This window comes from Nestor notabilis, unplaced genomic scaffold (assembly GCF_000696875.1).
Source record: "Nestor notabilis isolate BGI_N333 unplaced genomic scaffold, ASM69687v1 scaffold15038, whole genome shotgun sequence".
Classification (NCBI taxonomy): Eukaryota; Metazoa; Chordata; class Aves; order Psittaciformes; family Psittacidae; genus Nestor; species Nestor notabilis.
This window is the reverse complement of record NW_009940327.1, coordinates 1-11,858: the sequence shown is the minus strand read 5'-3', so window position 1 is coordinate 11,858 and position 11,858 is coordinate 1.

Here is an 11,858-nt window from a genome sequence, read left to right as displayed (position 1 = left end):
GTTTGGGTGCATCAGCACCCGGGCACTTCATCCAGCCAGAACTGTTGCTGCCTGGGACAGTGACACTGTTTGTTTGGGGTTTGTAAGAGAGGTTTCTCTTTAGTTATTCAAAGTTGCCCAATGTGTCAGAAATGAGATCTAACCCAGTAAAAGCCGTGCTGTTTAGGTGCTTGGTGATCTACAGACCTCGCTGCCCATTCATTCTCCTTTCACTCCATCCGAGTTTCTTAAAAGGAGGCAGACACCCGTCTTGTGTGAGCCTGTGGAGCTAACAGTGAGCGCTGAGCCATCAAGCCAGGGGATGTGCAGAATCCAGTTACAGGGAATGACATGGAACCATGAGATGGCTTCCAAAAATAGAGAGAAAGACCAGAATAGTGGGTCATGAATCTCGAAGGCATCACAGCAGGGGGACGCTGTGTTGATGTGCCAGCCATGCTGCCATCAAGCAGGGGAGCTCCAAATAGAGCCTGCAGATGGGCAGCAGCTCCACTCATGTTCCACATCGAGTTTCAAGGTGTAAATTCCCATGGAGAAAGTGGCCGAAAGGAGCAGCCTGTCATCTGATCCCTGCACAATGAATGCGCAAGGAGGGCTCACGCAGGCATGGTGGGATCATCGTAACCGAGCCCTGGGAATATTCCTGGTAGCTGGTGACAGGAGAGCGCTGCTCTTTTTTGCTGCATGCTTGTACTGCAGAATCCTGGAGGGATTTTAACAGCATAAGGCAAGTTTTCTGCAAGTTTCAATGGCGAAAGGGGAAGATCTCAGGAGTTTCTTGGTGCAGTTTGGCATCTGTGGGTAAAACTGAGCAACAAGAGCGGGTCCAGGCTGGCTGTGGGGAGGTGGCAACTGCTGGGACTGCCCCTTCCCTGTTCCATGTCCTGCTGCCTTTCCTGGTGCCTTTGGGCAGAGCAGGGCTCCTTGTGCAGACACATTTTTTCTCACACAGCTTCCTCATCAGCCCAGTTTGTGGAAACTTACTCCTAAGTTAAGCTCCAGGATGCTACAGATGCATCACTTACAATAGCTTTGAGACAAGACCCTTTATTTGTGCTACCAGAGGGGCTCTTTAGCCCAAAAGCTTTGTATTTCAAAACTTGATCCTCTGAAATGTTACTGCCTTCTCAGCGTTGTCTCTGTGTGATGAGGAAAAGCAGACTAATAGTTCTGTGAATTCCTCTTTTGATTGGAAATGCCAGGTCTTTGTTAGTACTTGCAGTTGGAGGCAATTGCTATGTGTTAAACAGGGACTACAGCATGTATTTATTTACCTCTAAAGGGTTTTATTACTTCCAAACACACATTCTTTGCTGATTTGAACATCCTGAAAGCAAAGCTATGTGTGTGCCAATGCTCTGCAAACTAAAGGTCCGGTTCCTGCAAGGTTTTCCTGCTCTGCTGAGGGCTCCAGGGTCAGCTCACAAAAAGAAGGTCATTCAAAAGACAAGTGGTGTTTAGAAACTGATAACCACTGGGTTCTGCTGAAAGGGATTTGATTTCCCCATCTAAAAGGAGATCTTTGATTAGTGACTGATGGGGCAACTTCAAAAGCTCATGGGGTCTGGCTGAGATAAGCATTCAAACCTGGGATGTTCCTTCCCGAAGCCTCTTTGATCTGGAATTAAAGCTAGAAACCTTACAGGCTTTATTGTGAGATTCCCAGTGTTTTTAATGATGTACCAGGCACAATAGGATCCACCTGGCTTTTCCTCTCCAGCCAGCAGTAAACTGCTGGGGTATGGCTTTAGCTGTGGCTTTCCAGGGTGAGAAGGGCTGTAACTCTTTGCAGCAGAGCGTGGCCCTGATGCCCCTTTCTGAGAGCTGATGGGAGGGAAATCAGCCCAACCCCACTGCTCTTGGGCGAGTGGCATTGAGGGGGCCTGACCCTCACCACGGTGTGTGGTTCCTGTCCAAGCTCTGCTCATACTCATGCTGGTGGCACAGAGGGGCTTGGATGTGCTGTTGGGTCAGTTTGAGCCACAGCTTTCACTGGTTCAAGGCACTGGGTGTTACTGGGGGGTCACCACTTAGCAGCTGGCATCAATCTGCTTCCTGCAGGTCTTAGGAGCACCCACTCCTGGCTCCTTGCTTGAGCAGAGCATTTGCTCAGGGTCTGTTTGCACTCACTCTGCAGTTACGGTTTCCAAAAGCACCATCACGGGGCTCACATCAGGCTGCGAGCGGAGGCTCTGTTCACATCCACTCTGGCAGCAGACACTGACAGGGTGCTGCTACTCCCATCCTTGTTTTTAAGCATAGACTGTGTCACACCTGGAAGTAATTAGAATGAATTTTTACTAATTCCTGGCTAATTGCACAATTACTCTTCTATGAAAGATTCAGCTCTCAAAAGACGCTTCAACATGCGAGGTAAGTTGCTCCAAATCTGGCTTGAAGAAATAGCATGAAAACATTAGGCTGGATCCAAAACATGATTTTCTTTTCAAATTAAGTAATTCTTTCCAAGTGTATTTGAAAATGCTCAGAGCTGACAGGGACAGTCTCTCTGGTAGTTTCCACATGGGAATGCTGGAGAGGGGGACGTGTCAACCATGCTTTTGGGATGAATGAGCCCAGGACCTGCCTTCCCCATCTCATGGCATCCCTGGCTCCGCTGGATGGGCAGCAGGAGCTTGTCCTGGCTCTGGCTGTGCTCTCTGCTCCTTGCGAGGGATGAGCCAAGCTCCCAGGACTGGTGCTGATCCCTCATCCCTGTGCCTGGTGCAGGATGGTGCCGCGTTCAAACCCCAGCGACCCACTTTGACGAGCTGCTTGCCGCGGTGTCTGTATCTCCTGCCTGCTTGCAAATGATGTTTACTATTTAATAAGATGTGATGAGACTGTTCTGATACTTCAAAGGCAGCTGACAGTTTTGCTAGAAATAATCAAGGAACTTTTGGACAATTATGGTGAAGGCTTTGACAGGGAGGAAACGTATAAACCTTGTAACTGTAACTAGCACCAAAGTCAAAGATTCTTCCCTGGAAACAACTTGAATATTCATTTTCTCCATTAAGCGTCACTTTCTCATCTATTTATTTTTATTCCATGCTTTCTTATGTCACTTTGCTTCCTTCAAGCCCAGGAGAGCTCTTTTCTTGTTACATGATGTGATTCTTCCCACCTTCTTGAACTCCCTCAGCTCCAAACAGGCAGATAGCTTTTGGTGCTGTGCTGTCTCCCTGCCTGTCCCCAGCACATCCCTGCTCCTGTGTAGGGCAGGGAACACACTGTGATCCCCATTTTGCACATTTCTCACCAGACTAAGACACTCCAAGACCTCTGCAAATCCTCCCAGAGCCATGGCAGGAAGGCAACGGGCTTTATCTGGTCAGAGAAAAAGGTGCTGAGTGACTCCCTAGGGATGGGGCTGGACCTGGGAAATGAAAAGTATCAGTAATTCAGTCAGGATTGGTAAAACTTAAATATCCCTCGAAAGCATCTGACAAAACAGGTGAATTGGAATGAAAATCATCTGAGCTCTTCCTCTGGGTCATCTGATATGCTGATTCGCCCTAATATTGATTGATGTTTAGCTTATAGACATATTGTCAAGCAGACACACGGGGCTGCTTTTCTTGTTGATGTTCAGGGTGAGTGTTTCATTTAATCACAAACCTTCCATCACTCAAGGTAGTGAGAAGGAAATTTGATAATATGGGCATAGAGCTAAAGCCACAGATCTAATAAGACTTTTGCATGGTGTTAATGGGAATATGCACTGTCAGATCACTAACGTGCTCGGGTGGGAATTACGGAGGTGCTGAGACTTCTGCTGCAGAACTAGTGCCTCTTGTTATCCCATCAGCAAAACTGAGGACATCATTAGATGAGACGAGGACATCCCGTTAGCAAAGATGCTAATAGGGGAAAACTTCCAGGTTGTGTTAGATCAGGACAGCACAGAAGGATGGGGGAATGGGCATGGTGAGGCAGTGACACACCCCAAGCCCACTGGGGCTCACTGGGATGCTGCTTGTGCCCTTGGTTTTGCCTTATCCCTGTTTCCACCCCTATCACATCCAGCTGAGCTCCAGCATGCAGGAAGGGCTGATGCCCCTCTTTCGGCTGCTTCAGCCCCATGCGTTGCATCGCATCCTCTGGTAGTCACTCAGAGAAGTAATTGGCTAAAGATTAGTCTGTGTAATTGAATGGCAGAGGCTTTGTGTACCAAACAGGGACTTGTCTTTGTCAGAAAGTCTTTACAAAGTATCCGGCTCCGGGTGTCAGGGAGGACAAGTTTTTTAATCATGTTAAAATGATTTATTTAAACGTCAGGCCGTGTCACCTCACTTCCTTTCATTTTTCAAACTGTTTGTGTTTTTTCTGGATGATAAATTTATCTTCAGACAGCTTCAATATGACTAATTAACTTTGAAATATAAGAACCAGATGTGTGAGCTGGAGAGCTTTCTGAACTCATGCCAGGCATTTTTTTCCTCCCCCCTCTTCTTTCCCTCTTCTCTCCTTTTCCCTGCGCTGAAATCACTTCACAGACACCCACAGCACATGGGAAAACCCAGTTGGACACAGGGACGGGTCCTGGTCCCCTCCTGCCCTTCTCTGCCCCAGCACAGGGTATGTTTTACCCCCTGATGTGACTGAGACATGGGGCGAGCCATTGAGTGCCTTCTATTCCTGCCGTATTGGTATTTAATGTGGGAAGCAAGCTGCCACATGAAAGGAAATCAAGGCTGGATGTGACATAAAGTGATTTCTTTTAAAGCAAATCCTCCCGTGTGAAGTGGGTTTTCCCCTTCTCTTTTCATGAGATGATCACTCGGAGCTGCTCGAGGAAGGGAACATTTAGGTACCAATTATTTAAGCAAAGCCTCTCTGCTTGATTTTTCTCTCTAATATGTGGCCTCAACCCCCTCACAGGCACGAGGGACAGGAGGGTGAAACTCTGGTTTTGAGGATGGGAGCTTTGGAACCCAGGGATCAGTTTTCAGTTCTAAACCATTTCTCCTTTCACAGCTCAATCGGGTGTGTGTAATAAGGTGAGATGTAAAGGGTGGGATTGAAACGAAGCTCTGGGAGCAGTTCTGGACTAAGGAGGGGGATTCCAAGAGGATGGTGCTGCTTGAGCTCTGCCTGATACAGGAAGGGAAAACTGAGTTTTCTTGGATCCTGGTGATGAGAAAACCTTTCCCTGGCCCAAGCCCTGCGCTGGGGCAGCATCTCTGTGTGAGATGGATGGGATATGATGGAGAGGTGCGGGAAAACCCCAGGATGCGCAGCTACATCTGAGCAGTTCCACACAGGCACTGCCAGCCTGCAGCAAGGTTATCTCCACTGGGAGCTTTCCAGGTTGAGAGATCAGCTCCAGAGGAGCCAGGGGGACAGGACAGGACCTCTTCTGCCCCTTGTTATGGCTTTGGGCAGGCACATTGGGGAATTGCCCAGCTCCGTTCCCGGCAGCAGCTGCATCCCCACGTCACCAGGGCAGCGACATCAGCCATCAAACAAACTTCCCCAACAGCCTTCTCAGCCAAAACAGATTCTTCAAACAAAGTATAAATATTCATGTAAAGAAAATGTTGCTTTTGGTGGAGATTTTCCCCCTCTCCTTGGAACTGGTAACAAAATAATGTTTTTTAAATGGCTTATTTTAAAGACTTTTCTTAAGTTTTCATTTCAACAACCCTAAATTTATTCCATGGAATAACTTGTTGGGTCGGTGTGTTAAAGGAGATGGGTGCGATCTTTGAACCCCTTCCAGCACATGGTCTTTTACAAGTGTGCTTCACATTCTCTCCTGCCTTCATCAGTGAGAGCACAAACTGTTGGCAAGGTCAGGTCTTTTAGTTACAGCTTTCCAGGGCTGTAACTAAACCATGTGTATCCATGCACACGCACGTGGGATTGATGCTGAACACTGTGGTCGAGCACAATGAGCTCCCATGGAGGACATCCAAGGGAAAATTGTAAGGATACTTCCCCTGGCCAGGAGTGGTACTGATGCCATAAGGAAAAATAAGTGGATAAACAGCGTTGTCTCATGTGAGACAGCTCCTGGAGTCTTCTGCTGGGCTTCCATTGCCTCCAGATGGAGAAGAGGTTCTATCCGGAGGGTGCACGCTGTGGAGAAGGGAGGGATGCTCATCAGGACCAAGACGGAGCCGGCGGCAGGGTCCCTGCTCCTCTCCCTGGCTGGAGCCTGTGCGAGGCATCACCTCGGTGGCACCGCTCCTGGCTTGTTAGAGCGATAATGGAACACTTCAAGCACACCAGCGCTAAAAAACGAGCTGAACTTTCCTCTCCTCATGCCTCAGCCATGCCCTAAATATACATAACAAGCTGCTCGGCGTGAGCTCGGAGCCATCAGTGGATGCTGACAGCCTTGATGTCTTGGCGGGCAGGATCCAGCAGCATCTCCCACTGTATGGCACTAGATATTTAATAAAGTCAAACCCCCCGGATCAAGGAGGCTGCGATCCCTCCCAGCTCCTTTCTTCTGCTCTGCTCAGGCTCTTTCAAGCCTGCCTGCCGTCTCTCTCCAGAAAATCCTTTCATGCCTCCCTCAGCAGACTGACATTTTGACAAGTTGCCACGAGTGACATCTGATTTGTACAAATTTCAAGACTAATAAATCTACCTGTCAAAGCGGAAACTTTAAAAGGAGCTAAGCCCAGCGGGTATAGTTTAACAGAACTCAAGTTGATGAAACTGTAGGATGGAGAAATTATATCTGTCACAATCCACCCACATTAGTTCTGTAGAGATGTTGGCAACTGAAACAAACGTCTTTCACAGCCTTGGAAAAAAAAGGGGGGGGGGGAATATAAAAGGAGACTGTTAATACTGTGAGTAACAAGTAACTGTTCTATTTGTAAACTAGCACATTTATTTATTTCATTTTTAATTTGCTTGTAGACACACAAGGGAGGGAGCGACCCTCCAGCTCCTAGGTGCCACGTCAGCCCTGGGGATGGGACACAGGGTTTGGGTGCTCCTGGCACCTCATCTATGGCTATGGCAATGTGGGATGTGCTGCTGTGGATGCTTGTGAGGCCATGGGATTTGGTGCCAACCTGCTGGATCCAGCCATGAAACCCTCTGGATGAAAGCTCCTCCCCAGCCTGCTCCCAGAGCAATGTGTCACCAACCTCCTCTTCTTGCTGGTATTCTCTTCTGTTTTCTCTCTGCTGCTGGTTCTCTGTGTGCACCAAGAGCCTGGGACACAGGAGGAACACAGGGACGCACCAGACTTGTCTCCCATCTACAAACCCGAATGTTTCTAAGGGCTTTGCTCAACTTCCTCCTCAGTTTGTGGTTCATTTCCCCAGGAGGCTGCAAAATCCCACAGCCAGGGAGTGGCTTTGGGGGCAGAGCATGGGATTCCCTGCAAGGGAGGAGACACAAACCCCACCCCATTCCCCCGCCTCGGACACAGGGATTCTGATCGCATAGTTGTGCATTTCTAAAGAGGACTGGGGGTCTGAAGAGGAGGTTGGAAAAGCATCCAAGGGAAGGAGCTGCAGTCTTGTACCCAGCTGACTTTCCTCTTTATTGGCTCTCCTGTTTGAGGCACAGACGTGAGCAGCCAGTTCATTCTGCCTGTTGGAAAGAGATTGATTTGAAAGCCACACATTACGCGGAGCTCCTGTAGCCACGTCTGCAGCACTGAGCGTGTCTTCAGGTGTATCTAACGATGGAGCAAAACCTCTGAGCTGATGATTTATGACAGCCAGTTTGGTTATAACTTGCCCATCTCCTTTCATTACAGAGGAGACTGGAGTGTTAGCTCTTCCCACTTGAATCCCATCTGCCGAGAGCCTCTCTGCATCCTCCCCAGCCTGTAATATTGCTGCCTCACCACTGAGGATGTGCTGGCTCTGCACAGAGAGAGGACACAGAGAAGGGCTGCCAGTGCCTCTCCTTGACCTGATGTGGGCTCACTCCTGCTCCCCTGAGCTCTGCACGTAAAGCAAAGCTGCCCTTCAACACAACACGGCTCTGGTCAGACCCATGTGTGGGTCTGCAGCCTGCCAAAGCACGTTTAAATCCTGCTTCAAGTGCTGCCCAGGCTTCCTGCAGGTCCTCAGCTTGTAAGGTTTAGTCACAACCAGCACTTCTGAGTCCTGGGGCCCCTGGTGAGACAGGCAGTGGTATGGAAAGGTGTCAGCCCTGAAGTCCAGCCAGCCCTGGGGTCCATCCCCAGCCTGGCAGCAGCAGCCACAGAGGCATCTGCATGGGGAGAGGGTGTTTATGGACCCTCCAATTTCTGGCTATTGGTCGCGCATGGATGCTATGAAAGCCAAACGTTGCTTCTACCAGTGGATTTAAGGCTGTGCAGAGCGTGGTGCCCTGTCCAGTAGCACGAAGGCAGCACACAGCAGAGGTGGACACATGCAGGAACACGGTGGCTTTGTTGTCGAGGCAGCAGGGTTGGTGGAGACATTGCAGGAAGGTCCCTGGCTGGGCACATCACCCAGGGCTTGCTCTCATACCCCTGCTTCTCACCCTGGGCTGCTGCCAACACAGAGACCCCGTGGATGATGTTCTGCTGACCTCAGCCCCACAAACACCTCTTGCAGCCTCAGTCTCAACCCTGGCCAAGCGCCCACTGCCCATCAGCACCCGGGGGCCCCTCCGGACCCTTCCAAGAGCAGGGAATGTTTGCAGACCAGGAGCAGCTGCAGGGAGGAAAGGGCACGGTGGGGACGGCCGAGCCCCATAACTCATGGTGGAGCAGGCGAGGACAGCTGCCACTTCCCAAAGCAGCCGCTTGCTGCTCCTGGATCAAATCCTGTGGGAGAGCCAGGCACATGGGGTGCTCAGGACTCAGAGCAATCCCATACGGCTCCTGCCAGGCCAGGCCCATCAGCGTCAAGCCCAAAACCCCAACTGCAAACCCAGGTTGAGGCTTCCCAGCACAGGGAGGACTTGGAAGAGCCCCCACTGTGGTCCTGCTCCTAGAGAAGTCACCAGGAGCTCTCCCATTCTGCACAATGGCATTCCCACAGGATAAAGCAATCACTGTGGAAATAGTAAAAACCTCTCCTCATCACCCTGACCACTGGGCAGTGCTGTGAGTCTCTGGAAGGTCCCTGAAACCTCATCTCTCGCAGCACATTAACATCCACATTGGGATCATCCTGGGCTATTCCTCACTTCCAACAAGTTGTGTTTAGAGATGTGCTTCCATGGAGAAGCGGTCAATAATGTGTTTCCCTGTGGATGTTCAGCTGCAGAACCAAGCCATGCAGGGAGCCTGGTTAATTGTCTAACAGGCTGGATGTGAGCCGTGCTCAGCTTCAAAGTCACATAAAAACAATCACGCTGATGGGAAAATGTATTTCTTTTAGCTAAGGCAGATAATATGTGACATGTGAGTACCTGCCAAGCGTCTTGTCTCTGGTAGCATTCCCTTGTACTTCAGCAGGGTCAGAGTCTGTGCTTTGTGCTCTCCCAGCTGCCATATTCTGGGATTTTAGTGTAAACATCCCACAAAGTTTGGGGTTTTTTGTTCTTCTTTTCAACATCTGTATTATTTCTAATGTAAATCCTGCTTTGAGGGCTCTGTTGCGATGAAGACTGAACGGAGGAGCTCTGATCCTGCTCACCTCCATCACTGGGGCTCAGCCCTGGTTCAGGCAGGCTCTGGAGCAGGGGGACCTACACCCCTCAGGTCAGCTCCAGCCTTCATCCCTCTCTGGTCTGGAGCCTCCCATTTGCATTGAATGGCACCAGAAAACCTCTTGCTTAGAAAACCACAACACGCGGGGCTTATCCAAGAGGAATTTAACTCGCTGCTCTGTGATAAACTCTGGTTAGGGAGATTATGACTGTTTACCCAAGAAGTAAATATTGCTCAGTGCTTAACTGCTGCCAGATCTCAGGGAATGGGGCCGGGCTGCAGGCGATCCCACAGCTCCAATGGGAATGGTGGGAGCGGCTGCTTTGCCGTAAGGATGATCCTGGTTTTCTGCAGGAGGGAGGGTTGTAGAGCCTGGCAGAGCAGGGATGCCCATCCCTGTCGCCCGATGTGATTTACTGAGCTCAGCTAACCCGATAAGCTGGATGAGGGATGGCAGGCTGAGCCTCCACGTTATTCCTATTACACTTCCATTGCTCTATACCGTGTCCACCGCATGTGGCACCTATGTATCTTGACTGTGAAATCAAGTGTGGTAAGGGAAAGGTTTCCTCTTTCCCACTAGCACCTTGCAGCTGACACTGGATTTGATATCCAGCTGGGCATTTTATTCTACCGTGTCTGCAATTTAACACCCAGGGATTGAAGCACCGATGCTGCTGCCAGGCGTGTCCATCCTTGCTGCTGTGCCCCAGCCCCTGGCTGCTGCACACTGCTCCTCAGGACAAAGCCCAGCACTTTAATCATAGAATCCCAGACTGGTTTGGATTGGAAGGGACCTTAAAGCTCATCCTGTTCCAACCCCCTGCCCCGGGCAGGGACACCTTCCACTAGAGCAGGTTGCTCCAAACCCCTGTGTCCAACCTGGCCTTGAGCACTGCCAGGGATGGGGCAGCCACAGCTTCGTTCTTAAGATGAGCTTTAAGGTCCCTTCCAACCCAAACCATCCTGTGGTTCTATGATCTTTGCAAGGAGCAGAGCGGGGGGTAATTTGTGATCTTTGCATAGGCTGGACGGGGCAGCGAGCAGATCCTTGCAGACAACAGCTCTGCCCATCTGCATGGATGGCAGAAGAAGACAGATAGACCCTGTTGTCTTTCTAATTCCCTTTGTAACGTGGGGGCTCCCCTCCTGGCCCGGTGTGCTTATCTCCCCTCCAGGTTTCAAAGCCACACTAATCATATCCATCACACGACTCGCATTAGCAAGGCAAGCTCCAGGCTGTCACCGCACCTCATGTGCAGGCATATGTTCCAGCGAAGGGCCGGGTGATTTAGAGGGGACCATTCACATTCACAGTCATCGCTTCAAATAAACAGGCTGAGAGTTTAATGATTTCAAGGTAAAGCTCTTTTATTAAGACAACACAGAGAACTTTTTTCAACCACAGCTGACATCACTATAATAAATCACCATCATGTCTTGTGGGATTGAAAAAGCCAAAATACTGTCAGAACTGATTTTTCTGGCTACTCATGCCTCCAGAACAAACCATGTGTTTTTAATCAACAAATCTTTGTTTTGCATTTCTAAGACCCTAGCACTCTTTAAATAGTTAGCATTTACCAGAGGGATATTTTAAATTCAACACACTGCTTCCTTACTGAAGAGATTAGGAAACAGGACACCACATTACAGACTTACTGGGCTTGTCCAGGGGCTTTTGGAAATTTGTTTGTGTTAGATCCATGCAGTAAAGGGAAAGGCTTTCCCATACTTGGCTTTAGCACATTAGACCTCTTCTCTCCCCAAAATCAGGATATCTACTGCTTGTATGGGTCAAACCACCTACTGAGGTAGAAACCCCTGTATTTCTAGTAAAGGAAATAACATCCAGGGAGGTGCCCAAAGCCCCTGAAGCCAGTAGGGATAGATCCCACTTTGCCCACCATCCCATGGGCAGCCCTGCGGCCGCTGCCCTGTGCCCAGCAGGGCGAACATCACCCTGACTGTCCCTGCTCCCACTGCGGATCCCAGCACTGCTTGTTCCCACCTGGGATGTGCCAGGCTTTCCCGCTGTGTTCCCCCCACACCAGCGGTGTGATCTGGAGTCTGGGGGGGGGGGTAGTCACCTCCCTGCTCCAGTTTCAAGGTCAGGCTGAAAGCGGAGACGTCGGGATCCTCTTTCCCACCGCGCAGGATCCCCTCCTGCTCTGCCTGCTTGGCACAAATGTCAGCGCTGAGAATAAACCCGGGATGGGGCCCGGTGCCAATGTGCCATGAGCGGGCAGAGGGGCACTGCCACCAGGGGCTA